Here is a 16,947-nt window from a genome sequence, read left to right as displayed (position 1 = left end):
CTGTCAAAACGCACGTTTCCCGCCTCGGCTGCTGAAGGGATTGGGCCGCCACTTTAACTTTCTCCTCCTCCTCCTCCCCTTCCGCCCTCAGCAAGAGAAACGGCAGCCCGCCCGGGGAACGGACACTTTGGCAGGGCTTGCACAGCGCTGTGGAAGCCCTGTCAAAACGCACGTTTCCCGCCTCGGCTGCTGAAGGGATCGGGCCGCCACTTTAACTTTCTCCTCCTCCTCCCTCCCCTTCCGCCCTCAGCAAGAGAAACGGCAGCCTGCCCGGGGAACGGACACTTTGGCAGGGCTTGCACAGCGCTGTGGAAGCCCTGTCAAAACGCACGTTTCCCGCCTCGGCTGCTGAAGGGATCGGGCCGCCACTTTAACTTTCTCCTCCTCCTCCTCCCCTTCCGCCCTCAGCAAGAGAAACGGCAGCCTGCCCGGGGAACGGACACTTTGGCAGGGCTTGCACAGCGCTGTGGAAGCCCTGTCAAAACGCACATTTCCCACCTCGGCTGCTGAAGGGATCGGGCCGCCACTTTAACTTTCTCCTCCTCCTCCCTCCCCTTCCGCCCTCAGCAAGAGAAACGGCAGCCGGGCCGGGAAATGGACACTTTGGCAGGGCTTGCACAGCGCTGTGGAAGCCCTGTCAAAACACACGTTTCCCGCCTCGGCTGCTGAAGGGATCGGGCCGCCACTTTAACTTTCTCCTCCTCCTCCTCCCCTTCCGCCCTCAGCAAGAGAAACGGCAGCCCGCCCGGGGAACGGACACTTTGGCAGGGGTTGCACAGCGCTGTGGAAGCCCTGTCAAAACGCACGTTTCCCGCCTCGGCTGCTGAAGGGATCGGGCCGCCACTTTAACTTTCTCCTCCTCCTCCTCCCCTTCCGCCCTCAGCAAGAGAAACGGCAGCCCGCCCGGGGAACGGACACTTTGGCAGGGGTTGCACAGCGCTGTGGAAGCCCTGTCAAAACGCACGTTTCCCGCCTCGGCTGCTGAAGGGATCGGGATGGAATGTGAAAAAATGAATAAAATATATTTAAAAAAAAAAAAAAACTTTCTCCTCCTCCTCCTCCCCTTCCGCCCTCAGCAAGAGAAACGGCAGCCCGCCCGGGGAACGGACACTTTGGCAGGGGTTGCACAGCGCTGTGGAAGCCCTGTCAAAACGCACGTTTCCCGCCTCGGCTGCTGAAGGGATCGGGATGGAATGTGAAAAAATGAATAAAATATATTTAAAAAAAAAAAAAAACTTTCTCCTCCTCCTCCTCCCCTTCCGCCCTCAGCAAGAGAAACGGCAGCCCGCCCGGGGAATGGACACTTTGGCAGGGGTTGCACAGCGCTGTGGAAGCCCTGTCAAAACGCACGTTTCCCGCCTCGGCTGCTGAAGGGATCGGGCCGCCACTTTAACTTTCTCCTCCTCCTCCCTCCCCTTCCGCCCTCAGCAAGAGAAACGGCAGCCGGGCTTCCGCCACGCCCCCGCGCCGCCGCTTTTTCTTCTTCCCCGGCCTTCCCAGTTAGCTTGCTTGAAGCTCCGAGGAGGCGGGAGGAGGGTCGCAGGAGTGGAAGTGGGGGGAGGTCTCCTCGGCCGGGAACAGCTGAGAGGCTGCCGGCCCCTTTCGCAGGAAAGTTAACTTTTCTTGGCGAAATCCTGCCCCCCCCCCCCGCGTGGTTGAGTGGTCGGCTGTCCTCTTCCCGTAAGCCGCCCGGAGTTACCTGTGTGTGAGGTGGGCTGCCCTATGCATTTGCGTGTGTGCACTGGAGAGAGAGTGAAAAAGAGAGGGAGAAATAATTATATTAATTAGATAGATCAGTCTTTCTCCACCTTGGAGACTTGAAAGTGTGTGGACTTCAACTCCCAGAAAGGGAGTTGGGAGAAAGGGAGAAAGGAGGAGAGAATGAAAGGAAGATGGAAAGAAGAAAGAGGTAAGGAGAGGAGGATGGAAAGGAGAGAAAGAGGGGGAGAGAGGGTAGAAAGGGGAAGAGGAAGAGCAGGAGTAGGAGAAAGGTAAGGGAAGAAGGAAGGGAAAGGAGAGCAGGAAGGAAGAAAGTAGAGAAGGGAGGAAGGGAGAAAAGAAAGGGAAAATAAGGTGGTGTTATAACAGGAGGAAGGGATGGTAAACAAAGCAACCCAAACTGTATATTATAACCTATTAAATGAAATAATAAATGTATAAGAATGATAAATGTTAAAACACTTGTAACCAAATGACATGCTATATGTGATGATGGGTTTTTTTCTTTTTGTTTTGTTTTGTTTTTATTGTTGTGGGTATGTGTCGTCTATGTAACAAAAAAAATAATAAAAAAAGTTGATAGGCAAGAGGAAGGAGGAAGGAAGGAAAAAAGAAAAAGAGGGAGAGAGGAAAGAAGAAAAGATGGAACTACAAAGGAAAGAAGGGAGGGAGGGAGGAAAGGGGAAGACAGGGAAAGAGCAGAAAGACAGAGAAGGTGAAGGTAGATAGGCAGAAGGAAGGAAGAAGGAAGAAATAGGAAAGGAGGGAAGGAGGAAGGAACAGAAGCGAAGAAATGGAAAGAGCAGAAAGACAGAGAAGGTAGATAGGCAAAAGAAATGAAGCTGAAAGAATGGAAGGAGGAAGGAAGAGAAAAAAGGAGGAAGGGAGTGAGTGAGGAAAGAAGAGAGGATGGAAGGAGAAAGGAAGGAAGAGAGGGAAAGAGCAGAAGACAGATAAGGTGAAGGTAGATAAGCAAGAGGAATGAAGGAAGAAGTGAGGAGTCTCGAGGAGGGGGAAAACATTTAGTGACCAAAGTTACAATGGCATTGAAAAAAGTGACTGATGACCATTTTTCACACTTAGCGACCGTTGCAGCATCCTCATGGTCACGTGATCAAAATTTTGTTTGGCAACAGATTCGTATTTATGCTGGTTTCAGTGTCCTGGGGTGACCTTTTGACAAAAAAAATTTTTTTTAATCAAGCCCCCCCCCCCCCCCCGGTCAAGGGCGTCCCTCTTTTCCAATCTGAAAATCTGGTCACCTTAGCAAAATCCCCATTCCCTCTCCACTCCTGGGGGAAGGATACTGTGAAATCTTCATTCCCTCTCCACTCCAGGGGAAGGATACTGCAAAATCCCCATTCCCTCTCCACTCCTGGGGGAAGGATACTGTAAAATTTCCATTTCCACGCCACTCCTGGGGGAAGGATATTGCAAAATCCCCATTCCCTCTCCACTCCTGAGGGAAGGATACTGTAAAATCTTCATTCCTTCTCCACTCCAGGGGAAGGATACTGCAAAATTTCCATTTCCACCCCACTCCAAGGGAAGGATACTGAAAAATCTCCATTCCCTCTCCACTCCTGGGGGAAGGATACTGTAAAATTTCCATTTCCACCCCACTCCAAGGGAAGGATACTGCAAAATCCCCATGCCCTCCCCACTCCTGAGGGGAAGGATACTGTAAAATCTTCATTCCCTCCCCACTCCAGGGGAAGAGTACTGCAAAATTTCCATTTCACCCCACTCCTGGGGGAAGGATACCATAAAGTCCCCGTTCCCTCCCCACTCCACTAACTTCCGTTCTTTGCAGGGCAACAAAAGAAGATCAGCTGGGTCTCCGATCAGCTGGGACTCAGGAGGCAGTGAATAGATGGGGGCGGGGCCATTCAGAGGTGGTAATTGCCGGTTCTCCAAACTACTCAAAATTTCTGCTCCTTGTTCATGAGAACCAGTAAGAACCGGCTGAATACCATCGCTGTTGAGGGAGATAGGCATGGTTGAGGGAGCCTAATGAAGATAGGGATTGAGGGGATATTATAACTGTCTTCCAATATTGAGGTGCTGTCTCAGAGAAGAGCGGATTAACCTATTCTCTAAAGCACCAGAGGGCAGGACAAGAACTAATGGGTGGAAGTTTGTTCCAGCCTCGAAGTAAGGAGAAGTTTTCTGACAATTAATGAGTAGAATACTTGCCTCTTGAGGTTGTGAGTGCTCCATCACTGGAGATTTTTTTAAAAAATAGACAGGACTACCATTTGACTGGTATAGTATGTCTCTTGCCTTGAAAAGGGGATTATAGAAGACCTCCAAGGTCCTTTCCAGCCCTATAATCAGTGGTGGCGGGTTTCAAATTTTTTTAGAATTTTATAGGTGTGGCCTGCTTTGTGGGAGTGGCTTGCCGGCCATGTGACCGGGTGAGAGTGCCTTGGCAGTCATGTGACTGGGTGGGCGTGGCCAACTTGTAAAATGTGGTGAAACTCACTTAACGCTCTTGCTTAGCAACCAAAATGTTGGCTCAGAAACTCTGGCATTTGAAGCACACAAGTCTTAAAGCTGTCAAGTTACAAGACCCTTGCACCCCTAACCCTTTAGAAAAAAAAAACCAGGGGTGTTCAAACTTGACAGCTTTAAGACTTTAAGGTTTAGATAGGACTCTTAGAGGCAGGCAGGGCGATTGGTGAGCCAGCCAATCAGTGAGCGGCGGGCAGGGCAAGCGTGGTGCGGACTGGCGGGGGGAGGGAGCTGGAACCGGTTCTAAATGGCACGGTAGATTTGTGGAACCTCTTCTATAGAAGAGGTTAGAACTGGCAGGAACCCACCCCTGCCTATAATTCTATGTTCTATGTTCTATATTTAAACCCAAGACTCTGTTTGATATCCTGTGAGGTTATCAAACAAAGTTTAGGTTGAAACTTCTCATTACTATATGGAGATGTGTGGATAGAAAATTTCATGCTCACCCCAAATCACCCACCCACACATATACACAATTCAGAATCTATGGGGTTGTTGGTACCTTCAAAATCTAGGGTGCCACTTCTAGAAATAGCCAGTGGTATTTTGCTGTTCTGATCCCCATATTCAGTTGCCATGGTGACTGAATATACCTGGATATGCAAAAACACCTTGATTATAAAGGCAATGCCTCTTGGAAAATGTCTTGATCCTGAAGCTAAGCAGGATTGGGGCTTGTTGGTAATTGTATGGGAGACCTAGCCTGGTAGGTCAATACACCACCAGAAGAAGATGATGGCAAGCCAATTCCACATTGTTGACAAGAAAGCTACACACATCTGTCTATTAAATCACCAGGAGCCAAACTTGAGATGAAAATGAATTTTGTGGTCTCAAAAACAGCCTTTCACAACTTGATGGATGCCACTGCAGAACCTCCCCGTGGAGAGAGATTATTTAATAATAATGGAAACTATCAGTGGGAGTTCTCCGACAATCAGTTTTTTAAAAAAAACCTGAACATGATAACAAATCTAAGAATTGTAAAAACAACAGAAAATCAAAGAGAAACCAAGAAGTCTGTCGGTAAAGGTTGGAGGAAAAAGGTAAGAGGTTTTGTAGATTGCTTCTACACATAGGGGTTTTAATTTACGTACCCTTCTCCTTTCCAGCCTACAGAAAAAGACTTCTCCATAAATTTTACTTATCTGAAATTCTTTGGTTGTGTGGGAGCTTGTCCAAATGATTCATTCCTGCCTGGGTGTTGAAACCTGACAATAACCAAGGCAATGCTTGTAGATAGAACAAAGATAAATTAAAATGAAATAAGTTGTTGTGTAATATTGTAAACTTTAGAGGGTTTGACACAGAGAAAACCAAGTACTGATAGATATATCCAGAATAATTTATTAATGGAGGTTTATATTTCATGGTTAGAAGTGTAATTCAACTTTAATTCCAATTGAAATGTACATGTTCAGTTAGAAATTGCAGCATTAGATAAAATTCAACATACAGCTTCTATAAACCAATTTGTTTTTTAAACCTGGCAAGTTTAACTATGTGGAACTGGTTGGAGAATTCTGAGAGTTGAAGTCTACGCCTCTTAAAGTTGCTAACTTTGAAAACATTGTTCTATAAGGTGAAAGTTATGTGTTTAAACTTTGGTGCTAAACAATGAATTTTCAACATGAACTAGTGGTGAAATTCATTTTTTAAACTACTGGTTCTGTGGGCGTGGCTTGGTAGGCGTGGCAGGGGAAGGATACTGCAAAATCTCCATTCCCACCCCACTCCAGGGAAAGGATATTGCAAAATCTCCATTCCTACCCCACTCTGGGGCAAGCCAGAAGTGGTATTTGCCGGTTCTCTGAACTACTCAAAATTTCCGCTACTGGTTCTCCAGAACCTGTCAGAACCTGCTGAATTTCACCCTTGATATGAACCCAACATTTTATAAACAATATGTAGTATTCACCTAAATAATATTTAGGAAATTGGATAAGTATGATGGAATTGTAGCTTCTACAGTAGCAGACCTCCACGCCTTCTGACAATCTGCCAGATGGCTTGATAGAAAAGCAATGATCAGCAGATGGACTCAGAAAAACTGTTTTGTCATTATGAGAAATGTTTAGGAAATACTGTCTTTGTTTCCTTTAACTCTTTAATGTTTGTATTTGATTGGTGGGTTTTTTTTACTGAAATCAATAAAAAAGCAAAATGGATTTAAGGATTCCTGCAGGGTAATTACTGTTAGTCCAATACTTAAAATCAATTTTAAAACCAAAGTTTAAGCTTATATTTTAGAAATATTTTAATGATTCTGTCAATAGAATGGAATTTTTTTTTGAAAGGAGGAGAATGAGGAATGTATTAGCTTTTTGAGTGGCAGGGCAAAGGCCATATCCCAAAAATATGTGTGTAAGAGGCAAGAAACTGGATCAGACCAAGAAAAAACTAATGTTAATTATATTGTGTAATTAAAAGTCATTTATTTGAATACAATTAATATGGCAGGGGGGGTACACTCATGAACATTTGCTGATTTGTTTATCACATTTAGAAACTGCCCATCTGCCTCACAGAGTCTAAGCAGGATTGGAGTGGTGAAAACTGGATAGGAGACCACGAGGAAATCTGAGGGAAGTTGGTTAGACTGCAAGCAAAAAAAAAAAAATCTGGAAGAAGGGAACTATTTAACACTATCGTCAAGAAAACAAAATAGATGGGCTCTGTAATCTTGAACTTGACTTGAGGACATCAAAATGTAAAAAAATAAGCAGTGCCCTACTGGACCTTTGGCCCAACTAGTCCAGTAGTCTGATCTCACACAGCAACCGCACAATGAAGCCCAGTAATCACACTACTATCAATAACCACTGATCCCCAGAACTTCCATGTAGTGCTTTGACCTTTTTTAAAACCAGCCAACCTGGTAGGGAATTTCAAAATTCAATGGCAGGTAGTCCTTGACCATTCATTTAGCAACCATTCCACATTGCAGTAGCATTGAAAAAAGTGATTTACAATTGATCCTTGCCCCTATGACCATCACGGCATCTGCACAGTCATGTGATCAAAATTCGGGTACTTAGCAACCAACATGTATTTACAATGGTTGCAGCATCCTGGGATCAAGTGGTTGCCGTTTGCGACTTTCCCAGCGGACTTCTGACGAGCAAAATCAATAGGAGAAGCCAGATTTGCTCAACAAATTGCTCAACGGACTACTGCAATGCGCTCTACATGGGGCAGCCCTTGAAGAGCATTCGGAGATTTCAACTGGTCCAGAATGCGGCCGCGCGAGCGATTGTGGGTGTACCTCGATACACCCACGTTACACCTATCCTCCACGAGCTGCACTGGCTTCCAATCGGTCTCCGGATACGCTTCAAGGCGCTAGTTATTACTTATAAAGCCCTTCATGGTATTGGACCTGGGTACTTGAGAGACCGCCTGCTGCCAATTACCTCCCAAAGACCCATTAGATCGCACAGGGCCGGCCTCCTCCGGGTTCCATCCACCAGCCAATGCCATCTGGCTACGACCCGGGGGAGGGCCTTCTCTGTTGAAGCTCCGGCCCTTTGGAACGAACTCCCCGCGGAGATTCGGACCCTCACCTCTCTCCCTGCTTTCCGAAAAGCCATTAAAACCTGGCTGTGTCGGCAGGCCTGGGGTTGATGAGCTCCCCTCCCCTCTCGACAGGTGTGGTTGTTGGTCATTTTAATATGTTTATTTTGTACTTGTATGTTTCCCCTTCCCGTTTAAGTTGTTCACCGCCCTGAGTCCCTTTTAGGGAATAGGGCAGCATATAAATAAAATAAAACTTAAACTTAAACAACAACTGTATTGTTCATTTAACAACTGCAGTGATTGATTGATTGATTTGTAAAATTCATTGGCTGCCCATCTTACCACAGGGTAACCGTGGGTGGGTTACAATCTTAGCAATCTTAAGCCCTAGTGGCGCAGTGGTTAAAGTGAAGTATTGCAGGCTAACTCTTGCCCACAGCCTGGAGTTTGATCCTGACAGGCTCAAGGTTGACCAAGCCTTCCATCCTTCAGAGGTTGATAAAATGAGGACCCAGATTGTTGGGGGCAAGATGCTGACATTTGTAAACCTCAAAAGAGTGGTGTAAAGCACTATGGAGAGGTGTAAAAGTCTAAATGCCATTGCTATTACTACAATCTTAACAAATTGCTCAACAATTGTGGCCAAAAAGGTTGAAATTCTAGTCCCAATTGTGGTCATAAGATGAGGACTACCTGTATGTGTCATGTAAAAAGATATTTCCTTTTGTCGGCCCTGGTTTTTCAGGGAGTCAGTTTCATTCTGTATTCTTTGTTTCTAATAGAAGAAAATAGTTTCTCCATTTAATTTACCCCATGCAGAATTCTGTACACTTTAATATTGATGCCTCTCAATTGCCTGTTTTCTAGACTAAAATGCCCCAAAGATATCACTATCTTTCTTTATTTTTATCTTGTCTGTTAAATACAGTTAATGTGACTACTTCCCAAGCATTTAATAACATTCTTCTATATCACCTATTTCCCTTTTTATGACCCTGTAATCCCTTGGTTTGCGGTAGAGTTGGGGTGATTGGAATGAGTTGAGCATTTACTGGCCAGATGCCCTTCCTGACACCACATGGAGTTCACAGCAGATATTTTTCTTTGCGCCCTGAGAGAGAAACAGCTGCCGCTATCTAGGATTGAATTCTCAACTTCGCAAAGTGGGAGGCAAGTGTCTTTATCACAAGGTTACCATGCTGTTCTTTCTTCTTTGTCACCTAAAAAGTTACAATGCAGAGACAACTTTTGAGAAGGGTGCACCTTTTGGAAGGCTGCATGTGGTTCCAAGATCTGCAGCCTTCTGTCCAGAATCACCTGATAGTGAGATAGGCGGCATATAAATTAAATAAATAAAATTCCAAACTGTTCTCTTTTAAAGGCTTTCTGACCTGCTGCTTCTCTCCCCATTTACCATCACAGATATATTTTAAAAGATTGAGATAAAAGCACAGCATTAAAAAAAAAAGGTATAAAAGCTTTTTTTCAAAATCAGAACCGATATCATAGGCTGAATAATGTTGCCTTCGTTTCTGCGGTTGTTTTCATTCTCAGTGATGTAACGTAAAACAGATTTTAATTTCTTTCAAATGTGCTCTCGATTTGTGCTTTCCCTAATTAAAAGCTGTCTGAACCATCAACTAATTGAGAAACATGATATTTGCACCCAATCATGGGAGGAAATATTTAGAGGAATTTCCTGACAGTGAGAGCAATTAATCAATGGAAGCACTTGCTTCCTGGAATCCTGGGGGCTCCATTGCTGGAGGTTTCCAAGAAAAGACTGGACCATTTGTCTGGGTTAGTAAAAGAACTCCTGCCATGGGAAGAAGGTTGGACTAGATCTCCAAGTTCCTTTCCACCCTGTGATTCAATGAAAATTTATCAGCATTTGAATATGATGGTGTTTTCCCCTCCTATTTGCTTCCTCTTTTTTCAAGTCTTAGTATTTCCACCCAGCAAATAATTGTCTTAACAAAAGGCAGGGATATGTAACATCAGCTATTTGATCTTGGAAAGTTGTTTAAAAGTTGAAATGTACCGTGTTTCCCCGAAAATAAGACAGGGTCATATTTTCTTTTGGCTCACAAAATATGGCTTGGGCCTTATTATCAGGGGAGGGCTTATTGTTTTGGGGTTGCCAGGCGGCTGCTCTCTTGCGAGCGGGCTCCCAAAAAGCTGGGCACAGCTTCGGGCGAACGGCTGGGTTGCGCTGTCGCAGCAGCGCAACACAGCAGCCATGAAGTGACCACGCTCACGAGCAGCCACCCGGCAAACCCCCTTTCCAGCCTGGTGCAGCGCCGTTCACTGACCTAGGGGTATCGCCAAGCCGCGTGAGCGCCTGTTCACCGCTGCCCAGCTCCCGTGGCTTGGCGCCTTCGAAATGCCAGTGAATAGCACTGTGCCTGGCTGGAAAGGGGGTTTGCCGGGTGGCTGCTCGTGAGCATGGTTGCTTCATGGCTGCTGTATTGCGCTGTTGCGGTAGCACAACCCAACCGTTCACCCCTGAGGCTGTGCCCGGCTCTTTGGGAGCCCGCTCGCAAGAGAGCAGCCATCTGGCAACTCCCCTCTCCAGCTGGGCATAATGCCGCTCACCAACCTAGCGGTATCCCGAAGGCGCCAAGCAACGCGATCACCTTTGCCCCCCCCGGTTCCCACGGCTTGGCACCTAGGTTGGTTAGGTTGGTGAGCGGTGCTCTGCCTGGTGGGGAGGGGTTTTCCAGGGTGATGATTTGTTGGGGAGGGCTTATGTTTTTGCCCACCAGAAAAATGTGGCATGGCCTTATTATCAGGACATGTCATATTTCGGGGAAACACGGTAGCAAGAAGAACAATAATATTTCTTTTTTTATTACATATTTTAACTTCTTTTATAAACAAAGTGTTATCCAGGTTTTTCCCCTTTATATCTTCTGTTATGCATAGTTCATGTTACATCATATTTTCATTTCACATTTCGGTCACCTTATTTTCTTTCCATATTTTCCAGTTTAACTTTCTTAATATATAAACAATATCATTATTTGCCTCTCCAAGTCTATCAATAACATATATACTCAAATTTAATTTTATATAGTAAACATTTCACTTAGTTAATTATCCACAATTAATAGTATTAATCTATATCCCTCACCTCATGTTCGCTATATACCATTGGCTATATTTACCGTATTTCATTCTATTCTACTAGTAAATCCTTTTCCTTCTATCCTCCTTTCAACCATTTTCTCTTAGTCTCTCAGGAACTTCACTTCTCTTATGTTCTCTTTTCTCCACCCATTCGCCTAGCTTTTTCTTTTTCTGAGCATGTAAAAATATATATAATCTCTTCCCCTAAGAAAACATTACCAATCATGGCAATCATGACAGATGATACAGGTAATTCTCAATTTGTGACCACAACTGGGATCACAAATTCCATGTTTCCCCGAAAATAGGATCTACCCTGAAAAGCATCATTTAATTATTTAGGTATCCACAGATATATAACTCCTGCAAGGCAATATTCAGAAAAAATACTGGGTGGTCTATTGTACAGAAAATATGGAATGTTTTGGAATATGCCACCAAAGCTAATATTTTACTGCATCCGTCTTTAAAGGGTTTTCTTTTTCTTGTTAAATTTAATTTCCTAGTGAACTATTTTACATTTCCACATGATTTGGAGGACATCGTAAAGAAATGAAATTACTGATCCTGCAAATCCAAAATCCCTCCTTTCACCCAGTTACACTTGTGGGTTCTTTTGATGCTTTTTGACATGGAAAAAGCCTGTCAGGGCTTAGAAGGAAGGTTAGAGGAGAAACACAATCTCACATGTCTCCTCCCAAGGTCAGAGCCCTCTTCCTGCCATCACAGGCAATAATGTGACAATCTATGGCTCCTGGGTGCTGCCCCAGGACCTTTGAATGACAGCTTAAACATCATCAAAATCATTGATTCACGGTACATTATGAGAAAACAGCTGGTTAAAATAGTATACTTTAAAAAAAAGAATATACTGCACACTTGCATATGAATAGAATAGAATAGAATAACAGAGTTGGAAGGGACCTTGGAGGTCTTCTAGTCCAACCCTCCTGCTTGTCAGAAAACCCTAAACCAGACAAATGGTTATACAACATTTTCCAGTGATGGAGCATTCACAACTTCTGGAGGCAAGTTGTTCCACTGATTAATTGTTCTAACTGTCAGGAAATTTCTCTTCAGTTCTAAGTTGCTTCTCTCCTTGATTAGTTTTCATCCATTGCTTCTTGTTCTACCCTGAGGTGCTTTGGAGAATCGCTTGACTCCCTCTTCTTTGTGGCAACCCCTGAGATATTGGAACACTGCTATAATGTTTCCCCTAGTCCTTCTTTTCATTAAATTAGACATACCCAGTTCCTGCAACTGTTCTTCATATGATTTAGCCTCCAATCCCCTAATCATCTTTGTTGCTCTTCTCTGCACTCTTTCTAGAGTCTCCACATCTTTTTTATACGTAGTGACCAAAACTGGATGCAGTATTCCAAGTGTGGCCTTACCAAAGCATTATAAAGTGGTATTAACACTTCATGTGATCTTGATTCTATCCCTCTGTTTATGCAGCCTAGAACTGTGTTGGCTTTTTTGGCAGCTGCTGCACACGGCTGGCTCATATTTAAATGGTTGTCCACTAGGACTCCAAGATCTCTTTCACAGTTACTACTATTGAGGAAGGTACCACCTATACTGTACCTGTGCATTTCGTTTTGCTTACCTAAATGTAGAACCTTACTCTTTTCACAATCAAATTTCATTTTGTTAGATAGTGCCCAATACTCAAGTCACTTGAACAAGATGACATTAAATATGACATTATGACATTAAAATAGCCCTTTCAAGAGAGGAAGTGTGAAAACTTTATTAGAAGAAATGTTTAAGCTAGCGTGAAGACTTAAAGAGCTCCAGAGGAACATCCTTGAGAAACCTTTGCCTCACATCACCCCCACACCAGTGGTGGGTTCCTATCGGTTCAGCCGAACTGGTAGCAGTTTGGCGGCCTGGGTCGCTGGAACTGGCAGAGACCCAGGCCTGCCATGCTCCTGAACCGGTTCTCTGGGCGGCGCCATAGGCTCCGCCATCTTGTTTTTTGCTTCTATGAACAATTTTTTATTGTACTGTGCATGTGCACACACTGCGCATCAAGCAGGCACCCATGAACAAACCAGTAGTAGTGACTGCTGGTACCCACCCCTGTCCCGCACACCCACCTCATTAGTTGTATTAGCAAGCTTATCAGCAGGATCTCCAAAATATGTTGGGGCAATATTGCACAAATAAAAATGGTCCTCTATGTGACCTGACAGCACAGCATTTTGAAGAGAAGAAATTAACACACACACACCATACACTTTGGAGCGAATCAAGAAAGATTATTAGGGAGCTGGAGGCTAAGGCATACGACGAATGGTTGTGGGAACTAATCTAATGAAGAGAAGGACTGGGAATGACATGATAGCAGTCTTCCAATATTTGAGGGGCTGTCACAGAGAAAGCGGGCTGGGGTTTGACCTATTCTCCAAAGCACTTGAGGGCAGAACAAGAAGTAACGGATGGAAAATGATCAGAGAGAGATCTAGCCTAGAACTAAGGAGAAATTTCTTGACAGTGACAACAATTAATCAGTGGAACAGCTTGCCTTTGGAAGTTGTGGCTGCTCCATCCGCAGAGGTTTTTAAGAAGGAATTGGACAGTCATTTGTCTGGAATAATATAGGGTCTCCTGCTTGAGCAAGGGGTTAGACTAGATTTACCAGGGTGTCAAACTGGCAGCCCGTGGGCCGGATGCAGGCCACGCCCGCCCCAGCTCCTTGAAGGGAAAACAACCTCACAATATATTGTGAGACTGCAAGTTTGACACCTGTGAACTAGAAGATCTCCAAGTTCCCTTCCAACTCTGCTATTCTGTTATAGGGACCAGGAAGCAGTGTGAAAATGGCAAAACTTTGTGCCAGGGGCTCTTTCAGAGCTGTCCCATAGAAACATGTTTTAGTAGTCTAGAATTAGAACTAAGAAGAAATTTCCTGACAGTTAGAACAATTAATCAGTGGAACAACTTGCCTCCAGAAGTTGTAAAAGCTCCAACTCTGGAAGTTTTAAAGAAGAGTTTGGACAACCATTTGTTTGAAATGGTATAGGGTTCCCTGCCTAAGCAGGGGGTTGGACTAGAAGACCTCCAAGGTCCCTTCCAACTCAACTCTTCTCTTCTCTTCTCTTCTATTCTCTCAGATGTAACTAATAAATGAATAACAAAATTCAGATTTGATCAGACTGAGTTGCAGGGAGATTAGCAACCTAAACTGTAATTCATGAAGGTTTATACCTTTTAATAAGATATGTTACCATGTAAAGTTGCTATCAGGCTCCCAATTTGCAGTCTAAATTCGTATGGTAATTGAACTCTTAATCTAACACAATGTTGTGATATGAGTACAAAAATGTCCCAAAAATCAAACACAATACTGGTGTGCTATTTATTAAACTTTTCTGAATTACTAGCAGCTTTGCATGCCACCACTCGGATAGGATTAATAAGAAGCTGTCCTTTTAATGGCTTTATCCACACCTTAACCTGGTTACTGAATTAACCTTTTTTTTTAAATTTACAGAATGAAATGAAATGAATTCTTTCTTTCAGGTCTCTGGGAGCTTTTTTCAGATGAAGGAGGGGGGGGGGCACACTCGATCTTTGAGGGCTGAGCTGCAGATGGAACAAAATCTTTCTGAACCCTAGGCAGGATTGAGGCCCAAAATGACACTTGATGTCCCTTTGCTTCTGTTTTAAAGCCTATCAGTAGAACACCATGGCTTGAATTTCTGTTCAGAGAAATCTTCCAGAGATGGGTTGCTGCTGGTTCGGCCCAGTTCAACCGAACCGGTAGTGGCCTGGAGCAGTTGAGGGTGAACCGGTACGGTGGCTCTTTTGGCCTGCCCGCTCGCGCTCTATATCTGTTTTTATGACAAAAGGCAAATTGCGCACATGCGCACAATGTGCGGCGCCTGCATGAGCCCCGACAATCAGCTGGTTTTTTGAGGGTGGATTGCATAGGCGTGCGCAACACGAGTCAGGCGCATGTGTGAATGGAACGTGCACACGTGCGTGATAAGCAAAGCGGTAGTGATGGTAAGTGCAACCCACTATTGTTTCAGAAGTCTCACAAAGCTCTGGGGTGGGTGGTTAGTCTACCGCAGGGACTGGTGCCACTAACCTGGCTCTTTCCTGGCCCCCGTCTCCTCCGCATTATATAACAGAAGGATACAATCAAGATCAAGTGAGGTACTAATACCACTCTATAAAGCCCTAGTAAGACCACACCGAGACAATAGCAATAGCAGTGGACTTATATACCGCTTCATAGGCCTTTCAGGCCTCTCTAAGCGGTTTACAGAGTCAGCATATTGCCCCCAACAACAATCTGGGTCCTCATTTTACCCACCTCGGAAGGATGGAAGGCTGAGTCAACCCTGAGCCGGTGAGATTTGAACCACTGAACTGCTGAACTAGCAGTCAGCTAGTGGCCTGCAGTACTGCACTCTACCCACTGCGCCACCTCGGCTCCTTTGACTACTGCACAGTGGTGAAATCTACATTTTTTTTACCACCGGTTCCATGGGAGTGGCTTGGTGGGGGAGGTCGTGTGGCTAGGTGGGTGTGGCCAACTTTATTTCACTTTTTAAAGCATTTTTTTCCCTGCCTATTCACCCGAACCAGCAGGAAAAAAATGTTTCAAAAAAAGGGGGGAAGCTTCCGACAATCCCGCAGTTTACAGCTGAGCCGCGATTCTTGGATTTTTTTTTTTTTTTTACTACCAGTTCACAGAACCAACAACAATCATCCCTACCGGTTCAGCCGAACCGGGAGGATTTCACCCGTGGTACTGCATTCAGTTTTGGTCACCAAACCAGCAGGTTCTGACCATTTCTGGAGAACCGGTAGCAGAAATTTTGAGTAGTTCAGAGAACCAGTAAATACCACCTCTGGCTGGAGATTTTACAGTATCCTTCCCCTGCCATGCCCACCAAGCCACGCCCACAGAAGTGGGAGTAAAAAAAATTGAATCCCACCACTGCACCACACTATAAAAAAGATGTTGAGACTCTAGAAAAAGTGCAGAGAAGAGCAACCAGGATGATTAGGGGACTGGAGACTAAAACATATGAAGAACGGTTGCAGGAAGTGGCCATGGCTAGTTTAGTAAAGAGAAGGACCAGGGGAGAGAGGATAACAGTGTTCCAATATTTGAGGGGCTGCCACAGAGAGGAAGGGGTCAAGCTATTTTCCAAAGCACCCAAAGGCCAGACAAGGAATAATGGATGGAAACTGATCCAGGAAAGATTCAACCTAGAAATGAGGAACTTTCTGACAGTGAGAACAATCAACCAATGGAACAGATCAGAAGTTGTGACAGCTTCATCACTGGAGGCTTTCAAGAAGAGATTGGATTGCCATTTGTCAGAAATGGTGCAGGATCTCCTGCTTGAGCAGGGGGTTGGACTAGATGACCTACAAGGCCCCTTCCAACTCTGTTAATCTGTTATACATTTGTCACCTCCTGGGCTCTGGGGTTTCTGCACTCACTTCCAGACAAAGGACTGAACCTGGGCGGTTTAAGAAGAGACCTTTCTATTTGTGATGTTGCAAAACCCCCATCAGTGCATGAGTACTGGCCAGGGACTGGTATATCTAGCTGTGGGCCAGAAATACTTGAAAAATATTAGGGGACACTTGCAGCTCTCTGGGAGTCAAACAGGCTTCCCAGAGAGCTGCAAGTGTCCCCTAGTGTTTTCAACTATTTCTGGTCCATGGCTAGATTTACCAATCACTCATGCACTTGTTGGAAGAAATACCTATCTGGTTCAGTTCCAAGCCGGGAGAAACTTGGAGGCTGGTTGGAAAGATGGTTTAATGATGAAGCAGAATCATCAAAGTACATGGTTCTCTGGTGCAGCTGACCACATGGAGTTGAAAGTGGGTTTGTTTTTTTATACCTCCTCTTGGGCTTTGCACTTCAGCTTCCTGTTCCTGTGCAAGAACATGTATCCTATTAGCTGTTTTCAGACTCCCACGGGGCCATGTACAAATCCTTCGTCTGCGCTAAGTTTGGTTGAAGTTTCTGAGGGTGATGCAATGAAGGGGCATTGAGCAATTCCTATTGTGGCTGAGGGCTAATCCTAC

The sequence above is a fragment of the Thamnophis sirtalis genome, unplaced genomic scaffold (genome assembly GCF_051295495.1).
Source record: "Thamnophis sirtalis isolate CommonGarterSnake01/CBP01778 unplaced genomic scaffold, rThaSir2_p1.2 scaffold_1, whole genome shotgun sequence".
Lineage (NCBI taxonomy): Eukaryota > Metazoa > Chordata > Lepidosauria > Squamata > Natricidae > Thamnophis > Thamnophis sirtalis.
The sequence above is the reverse complement of the archived record's forward strand: the minus strand, read 5'-3'. Positions refer to the sequence as shown.